We start from the raw sequence: 9,370 nt of genomic DNA, 5'->3' as shown, positions 1-9,370 counted from the left end.
TGAAAGCTCAACATTTTAAATTTTAATTGTAAAGTTTAGAAAGAAATTTAACACAAGAATCAGATTTTAAAAAGAGTAATAATGCTGAAGAAAGGCTTAAGTCCCCAGAGTCCTATAGAGTTGGGAAATCAGCCGAGCCTCCAAGATATTTCCATTAAATAAATACAAGGCTTTACAAATGCTGCATTGAAGCAAACAGATTTGGGTGACAGAAGACACTGATGGCAGAAACTGCTCATCAACCACCCATTTTCTATCATAGGGAGAAGCAGCTGGATCTGTGAACATGAGAGAGGCTTAAATTTTGCCATCCAAAAACTTAGATCACAGTAATAAGGGAACTATGACTCTCCAAAGCTGGGATCATCTCTACTTTCATTATCTGAATATTCATATATATATGGATTTCACATGTACTGTGTATATAATGCATATGAAAAACTGGAGCTATTTCAATAAACACTAAGCTGTTTAGTGAAGAGTGAAGTTTTTTTTTTAAATATAGTGAAGTATACTTTTCAGCATATATAGAAGTCCTATTTGTGTAGCACATGCCTGCTTTGTTCATACAGAATAGCACAGAGCTTTCTGATTGCTAGAGAGAAAAATGAAATATTCATGGCTCTATACAGTAGGCCAAACCAGTGTCATATCACCAAGCACATTATTCTCTAGAAGATATAGAGGTTTTTATGAAATCTAATTCATAGTCAAATTTAACATAAAAGCAGGTGTTACCAATATTGCTCTTGTACCAACTAGGGACACGTTTGGCTCAGAATACAGTAATCTGATGAAAGAATATATATTTTAAAACTCTTATCTAAATGTGTTTATATATAATCTGGATATATCTAAAATGCCCTGAATCTGTTTTTTTTTTTTTTTTTAATCTTACCAAAAGGTGTGTCAGTTGAACATTTTTGCACAACTATGTCACAATGGCCACATATGTTTCCTAATTTCAGGTTAAAATGTCAAAATAATGCACTTTTTTTTTCTTCTTAATGAGGTAATGATGGAGGCTAAGAGTAGAAAATTTAGGATGGAGGTGTCACAAGAAACTGGAGGTGAGAATAGAAATGATTAACATAGTTGTTAAAACAGCTACAGAAATGAAACCTCCTTAAGCACCAATTGCTATAGCAAGTATCAGATGCTACAGAAAGTATCTGGAGGCGCAGACCAGGGGTAGGGATATGGAGATTGAGGGCCATTAAAGAGACTCACTGGTCCTTCCAAATCAACCTAGTCATACCCTAGAAGTAATTAATTTAACAATAGATAAAAATTTCACAAGAGAATGACCCCCTCCCCCCAAAAAAGAAGAACATTTTATCAGTGAAATTTCTGCACTAGCAAAAACCAGCTCTCCTGCCTATGCAGGTGCCTCTCTTTTTAACTTTCCTTTTTCTAATGAACTGTCCTTTTAAAATGTGACCTTGGCCTGCCTGCATCTTTGCAAATGTCTTCTTTTCCTGGGTAAACTTGCCTGTGTACCTGAAAGAAACTGGTGAAACTTTTCTCAGAGGTAACCAAAGGGCCCTGCTCACCGAACATCACACCTCTCCAAAACAACATCAGTAACATTGCTTTGAAACACTATTATATAGGTTCCCAGAGCACATTCTCTCATGTCAACAATCACATGTATTCCTGCATGCTCAGCACCAAATATCCAGTCACCACCCACTACCAACCAATCAGTCCACTCTACCCATTCCTTCCCCCATTAGTCCCCTCTTGTAATCCCTGTTCTGGTGTCTAAGGGTTTGTTTTCATTTGACTTGGTCATTTACTTTTTTCCTGTATATTCTGCAAATAAGTGAAGTCATATAGTATTTGTCTTGCAAATACCATTTGTTTGGAAAATAATAATAGTGACTGTGTTTTACCCCACAGGGGTAAAGATGAGGTAGCATTTAAGTCCTTCACATAAAGGCTGCTTTTGTTTTACAAATGCTAGTTTTAAAAAAAATGTGTTCAATAAATGATAATAAATGTCATTATCAGGCAGACATTATGCATAGCAGTATGTATACAAGACAGCTCCTGCCCTCAGTTACTAGGGTAGTGAAAAGAAAGACAGCACTAAACAAACTATTAAAAAGCCTAAAATTCTGCAACATAAGTAGATAGAAATAGCTTTTAAATTTTATATTATAGTATGTATTTTTCTTGGCTTTCCTAAAATCACTGTAAGAATCCTTTGAACACTTACCTTTTAAATATTATGTCCAATAATAAAAATGGTTATGAGAAATCAGACTAAAGATACATATACCATCTATTTGCAAACTAATCCAATTTCTTTTTCCATAGTATGACAAAAATAATCCCAAGATATTTGATTATATCCTTGAACCAAAGACTTTAAGAAGTGTAAAGTCATTTTATTGTGTCATTTTAGCATATATCATCTTTTAAAATGTGCTCTTATTATGTGAGAGAATATGATTTGAATTGTGATGTGTGTTGTGTTATTTACTGAGATAAAAATTGTAGATATAAAGCATGACTATGATATATCAATTGATTATATAGGTCAATTTAAAGGAAATTGAAAAATAAAATATTTAATTATTTAATATAATTACTTAGGAAAGAAAAAGCAAGTAATTATATATTTGAAAAAAATTTAAGACACATTATTCAAAATTTAATTCTATATTGAAAATTTAATTAACTCAATGCCTATGATGGAGGAAAGAATAGAAAATCTAAAGAAGGCATCAAAAGACTAAAACCTGACTCACAACGAGGCAGGAGTAGAAGGGATTTGCATAGCCATTGATCCAGCTATAGAAACCAAGATCCTCAGGGGAAAAAAAGTAATTATAATAAAGTAAAAATCAAAATTAACAGGCAGCTATAATCTAGAGACATTCTGCAGAGGGCAAAAGGGAGTTGTATCAAAACAGAGGTGAGAAGAGCACAAGGGACTGTGGTGATTGTGGGTGAATTGGTGGTGGTAATGCACAGGGACTATAACCAAGATGTTAAAGCATACACTGTAAAAAAATGAAGAATTATATAAAAATATATAAAATAAAATATTCTTAAAAATGTATAAAAGAAAAGGAAGGGAGGGAGGGAGGGAGGAAGAAAGATCCTGAGGCTCCAATGCCTAGATTACAAAGCATAAAATCCAAGCAGGTATCAGACTGCTGTAGGGAGTGTCAAGAGCTCAGACCCAAAGTGAAAGATATGGAGCTTGAGCCCACTGTAGAATCTCGGGTCCCTTTCAAATTCCACATAGTTATCCAAAATCGATGGCTCACAAAGATGAGTCTCTCCCTAACCAAAAAAAAAAAAAAGATAAAACCTAACACTGCCCCTACAAAGGGGCAGCTCTTTCTGGCCGCTTGTGTCTATGCAAATGTCTTTTACTTTTCTGTCCCCTTTCTAATAAACCTGCTCTTTAAATAAAACTAGCGTCTCCTGGAGAAACTCGTCAGGAAAATTGCTGCATGCGGCCAAAAGGGGAGCTCTGGTGAAACCTTTCCCAGAGTGAACCCAAGGACCCCTCACTTTAAACCCATCAACTCTAAAAAAAAAAAAAACACAAACACATACACATTTTGAATATTTTTTTACCAATGTGGCATTTTTCAAAAATAATAAACATCTCTGGATCAAGTATTTAAAAGAGGAAGTTCACCAATTTAAGTCTTTGTCTTGGATGGATTTCATTTTCAGGGATGCAGATGGTTCAGATAATGATACTAGATAATAAAATTTTTAAATTGAAAGTAAATTAATTTTAGAAATGGAATTAGATTGGCTCACAAAAACCATAAGTTATTTACTTACATACTATATAAGAATGATCACCGGGCCTCCCTGGTGGTGCAAGGGGTTGAGACGCAACCTATGAAGCTATCCACAGCCACTGAAGCATGAATTCTATCCCCAGCCAGGGAGCTACCCACATGGCGCAGCAGACCTCTCCTGTCTGGTCCGCTGCTCCCCTCAGCAGTGTATTTCGCCAGTCTGCCTGTTCTGTTTCCCGCTCTGTCTCTGGTGACTCCTCTCACCCCCTGCATCTCTGGCCTGTACCCCAGCTCTTGTATGCATAAATAAACAAATCTTTAAAAAAAAAGAATGATCACCAAAATTTTCTTTTAAAAGATAGGGCCTCCCCTGGTGGCGCAGTGGTTGAGCACTGGGTTGCAAGGCTGCCCACAGCCTCTGCAGCACCAGTTTGATCCTGGCCACCGGCGAGGGTCCCACACACACAAAAAAATAAATAAAAGGTAAACTTTGTGAATATTTTTTGGGTCAAGGTAAACAGAATATAAGAAACAGGTACTTAAATTGGATAAAATAAAATACAAAAAAGAAAAAGTTCTGCATCTTTATTCACACACCTACAGAATTCCTACAGACCAAGAAAGCATGCAGAGAAGTCTGTGTGATTGCGGAGGGGACAGAGATGTCTCTGCAAAGAAGTGATCTTATATGTTATGAAGGCGGAAGTCAACTGGCTCTGCCTCAGTTATCTAAAAGTCAGGGGGGAAATCAGGCCAAGGATAAAGTTGAGCATGCCACTGAAAATCATAGAATGAAAGAACCTGAGTTTGTGATGACCTTGTTGAGACACTGAGTCAACAAAGTCTGGAACCACCCCATGTCTCGATTTAATGCCTTGTGAGAAAATTAATTTTCTATTGTTGAAGTCAACTTGAGTTGAATTTCCTGTTAATATAAGTCAAAAAGCCTCATGATGAATTTCTGCTCCTTTTGTATAATTGGAAAACCACAACCTATAGACTTGATTTGAAAAGGACACAGAAGTCATCGCAGTAGATTATCTTCTCAATTTCTAATGGAAATGGTAAAGTCCTTTGCAAATAAAATTTTATTAACATTTAAGTTTAAAGCTAAAACATGATGAATTTTTTAATAAACCGCAATTGCTTGAATACAATCCCTAGGGTAATAAGACTCCTCCTCACTTGTGGATCTCTCCCATTTAAATTTCCTTAACAGAGAATTTGTTCTCCCTGTGGCAATACAGAAAAACTAAGTGCTCTGTTTTCTTACATGAGAGGAAATATGATCATCCAGCTTCTGCTTTACTGCTCCTCCTGATAAATCACTCTACTGACTTTTTTAAAAAATGACAAAGCTATCCAAGTATTTAAGAAGTAGGAAGAGTCAAGACCTTCAAGTATTAAAGATAAGTATAAGGAATCAAGGTTTTCATTAGAAGAAATCTCCTAAGTTTGCCTGTCATTGGAATGTTAATTATGAGTGATTTTGGCACAGATCTTTGCTAATGCAACACTGCAGCAGCTCACTCTACTAATAGCTAGCTCTAATTCATGGAAAGGACTTTTTTATATTAAGTACAACTCTGCCTTGCCTTAACTTATCAACATTTGTCTTCTGAATGAGACCTATTACCACATTAGGGTCTTTTGAATAATTGAAAGCAGTTGCTTTCAATTGAAAGCAGTCCCTTCCCCTTTTATTCCTGTTTTTCTTTCCAGTGCCTACATGTTGCAGGGATGGGTAAAGGGAGCATACTTCAACTATACATCAAGCATGTGGAAAGTCACTTTACTATTAGGTCCAAGCCACATTTTCACATTCAACCAATAGTAAGCGGTGTGATTTGGCTAATAAAGCTGATATTATCCATCCTTCATTCAAATCCTTGTACTTCATGTCAGTTGGCTCAGTCCAAGAGTAAACGATCTTTGTATTTGGCAACCCTTCCCTAATAATTCCTAGCTTTTTCAATGTTCTTTCTTACATGTCCTTATCCTCTAACATTATGTTTATCCCTTTCTGAATATTCTCCACTTTGTGTAGGTGCCTCTTGCAATATGGCTAATAGTACCATATATTGCAGGGAAAATTCTTTTAATTGCATTCAGTTAGACCTTGATTAACATCCTGGCTCCACTCATTACTAGACGTGAGTGTCTGGGCCTGTGAGTGAAGGGCCCTTATTCTTAGGTTCTTCATCTTAAATGGACAGAAAATCAACCTCACAAAATTGTTGTTAATTTGAAGATATTTAAGATAAAATCTATCAGTCACTTAACACAGTGCCTGATGTATACCAGATCCATGAGAAAATCAAATCTTCTTCAGTGGTACATACTAAAGAAGATTTAAAATTTAATACTTGCTCCATAGATAAGACACATTTTGAAGATATATTGTAGGACTGACTTACTTCTACCTTAATAAATAAGAGACAACCTTTCTGTTAAATTATGCCTCCTCAGAACATTTTTTCATTGTGGTTTAAAATTCAAAGTTATCTTTTTTTTCAAAGTCCCACTTACATGCTATCTTCTCCAGGAAGGTTTAATGATGCCTACTCAATATCAGCACAATCAAATTGATGCATTTGATTTAGTCATCTTTCACACTAGTAATTTAATCCTATATTCTATTATAGTTAGTAGTTATGCCAGCATCCACACTGCATTATAAACTTCTGTGAAATTAGACCTGATGCTCTGGTACTAATCCATGATTACTACTCTAACATTAGAATCTGTTAAAGGTCAAGGGCAGTATGAATAAAGAGTTAACATTAAGGCTGGAATGATTCATCACTTTTGAAAATTTTCTCTGAAACCAGTAGTTAAATGAATAGTTTTGGTTATGTCTCCTACATGTAGGTACTACACTGGGTTGTCAGAGATGAACTGTTGTGCAAACCTTTGGTAACAGTGGTATATAAAAATTGATGTGTAAAGGCGCTACAGCCTTCTTGCATAGGTGAAGGTGACCCACATAGTCTTTGTTCATCAACCACCGCAGCCTACAAGTTCCACATACATGAGAAGACAAAAGAAGAATATATTTTTGCATGCCTGTTAGGATTCCTAATGAGATGAAGATACTTCCTCCATTTCCTGCTTTGTATCTTTCTAAAAAGCTAATTAACTATAGTTGTAGATTAATAAGTTTTGTTTATATTTCATGAGTCTTACTACCAATCTGAAAACCATAGGCTTTGCAGCTTCTGCAATAGGTAGAAATTCTTCATTGTAGTGTATGTGAATAATGGCAAAACCAAATGAACGTTTACCAAATGATCTTGGCTCATCAGAATGGTAACCATGGCACTGGTAATTGTTGAAAGATCAGGGCTAAGGTAGAGGGGCAGAAAAAAAGCCAGAATGTATTTTAATTACTGAGTAGTCAGTATGAATACCCTGTAAAATGGAAGGAAAGAAGATGCCCTTAATACACTGCAGTGAACAGTGCATTCCTTTGAAATTTGACACAGTATTTTATAAATATGCATATAATTATTTCTGGGAAGATATTCGAATTTTATTTTTTTTTTTTTAAAGATTTATTTATTTATTTATTCATTTATTTATTTATACAAGCACTGGGTACAGTCAGAAGCGCGGGAGGGTGAGAGAATTCACCAGAGCCATAGCAGGGAGCAGAGCAGGCAGAAGGACCGAAGCACACTGCTAAGGGGAGCAGCGGGCGGCAGGAGAGGTCTGCGCGCCATGTGGGACCCTCCTCCGGTGGCCGGGGAGCAGCTGGGGATTGAACCGGCGCTGCAGAGGCTGCGGGCAGCTTCGCAACCCAGCGCTCAACCGCTGTGCCACCAGGGAGGCCCAGATATTCGAATTTTAAAGAGATCCTGAAAGATGACCCTATAAAAGGTTAAGAGCTATTACTTTTACTTTAATTTAGTGAGTATGTTGGAATACCCTTTTGAGAGGAATTCAAGCAATTTATGAGGGAAATTACTTCTTTGATGCCTCCAGGTTAATATTTAGCAAATTACTCTTAGATTTTACCAAGTGGCTTTCATTTGCTAAAATTAAGGTTAATTTTTATCCCATGAAATGTTCATACAGAAGAATTATGCAAATACTATTTAAGGGCAAATATTTCTGAGAGCCCAGTACAATAGTCAATCTTTTAAAATACTTCTTATGCAGATTACCAGAGCTACCCTTCTCCTTTCTCTCAAGCAAATGTAACACATTATTGGGATTGAAGGGAAAATACACAAATAGGAACAATATTAATATGGAAGCAAAGAAATGTTCATTTTTCATTTGGTTGGTGCTGGTTACAAAATAGGTTGAGTCAAATCACCTCTCTACTCACGAGCCCTACCTATGACTTTCGAGTTCCTTTAAGATAGTCACGATCTCAGGAAATACCAACACACAGCAGTGAATAACAGACAAAGTGTTTCAAAATTATTCACTACTAATATTGATGGCTGTGGAAATATTGATAACCAAGAGGCATTTCTTTTTTAACACAGGGATTGTCTACAATGGCCAATGTATCATAGATAAAAAAGGCTTTAGCTTCCAGTAAGTCAATAGCCAAGTAAAATCAGTCTGAACCTGAGAATTCCTTGCTTTTTTCTTACTTAACAAGTGTATGATAGGTGAGTTCTTAATAAGCCTGTGCCAAAGACGACCGGCATCACTATAATTTCCCAAATGTTCTTTTCATTCTTCTGAGATGACTGAAGTTACTTCTAGCACCAGATCCTTCACCTTTTTACTCAAAATAATGAAGCAAGTGCAATTTAAAATCCAGAACAAGAACTTCTTCCCTTTAACTACAGTAACTTTATACTAAATAGGAATAACTTTCTCTGAACATCTCTCCTCCCAAGAACTTACTCTAATAATTGAGCCACTTGTCCATCTCTAAATAAAAAAACTATCTAGGACCACATTTGTTAATGTCAGTAACGACAAATTATAGTTTAAAAAAATCTAAACATACAAAAGCAAAGATACAGTGGAAACTTAACATCACATTTCTGATTCACCAGGTTAAGAAAAAAGACCAGGACTTGAGCACAAGCTCAGCCAGCAGCACACTCTCAGCAAACATGGAGTCTAGGCCTCAAATTGATTGCCTTTGGGATCTCACAAGTGACTTTTTCTTATTTGTAAGAAATAAATATTGGTGCTTTGGTGCCAAGCATGTTGTGCTAATATATACTTGAAGAGGTATGACCCTGTAAGAGTTTAACCTCGAAAAACAGAGTTTCTAAACCAATGTTACCTCAATAAATGAATATTTTTTTAAAGTCTAGTACATGGAAAGGGCTCAATTTATATTTATTAAATGAATGAATCAATAAAATATTGTTTAATGTAATAGGACACAGAGTCCACTTTTTCTCTTTCTCTTCTATATCACATTTTTCTCTGACAAACTCTAGAGTTGATTTTTTATTTTGTAATTTCAACTGACCCAATTCTTTAGATAACAGTAAAGCATACTTATCTAACACACAAACAAGCACATGTTTTATCACTCCCCCTTCCTTTTCATCTTCCTTTTTATGGATTCCTTATGGTTTTGCCAGAAACTGAACTTTAGTACTTTGTATTTTTTCACA

This window comes from Talpa occidentalis, unplaced genomic scaffold, assembly GCF_014898055.3.
Source record: "Talpa occidentalis isolate TD23 unplaced genomic scaffold, MPIMG_talOcc4v2.1 talOcc4.5, whole genome shotgun sequence".
NCBI classification, from domain to species: Eukaryota; Metazoa; Chordata; class Mammalia; order Eulipotyphla; family Talpidae; genus Talpa; species Talpa occidentalis.
The sequence above is the reverse complement of the archived record's forward strand: the minus strand, read 5'-3'. Positions refer to the sequence as shown.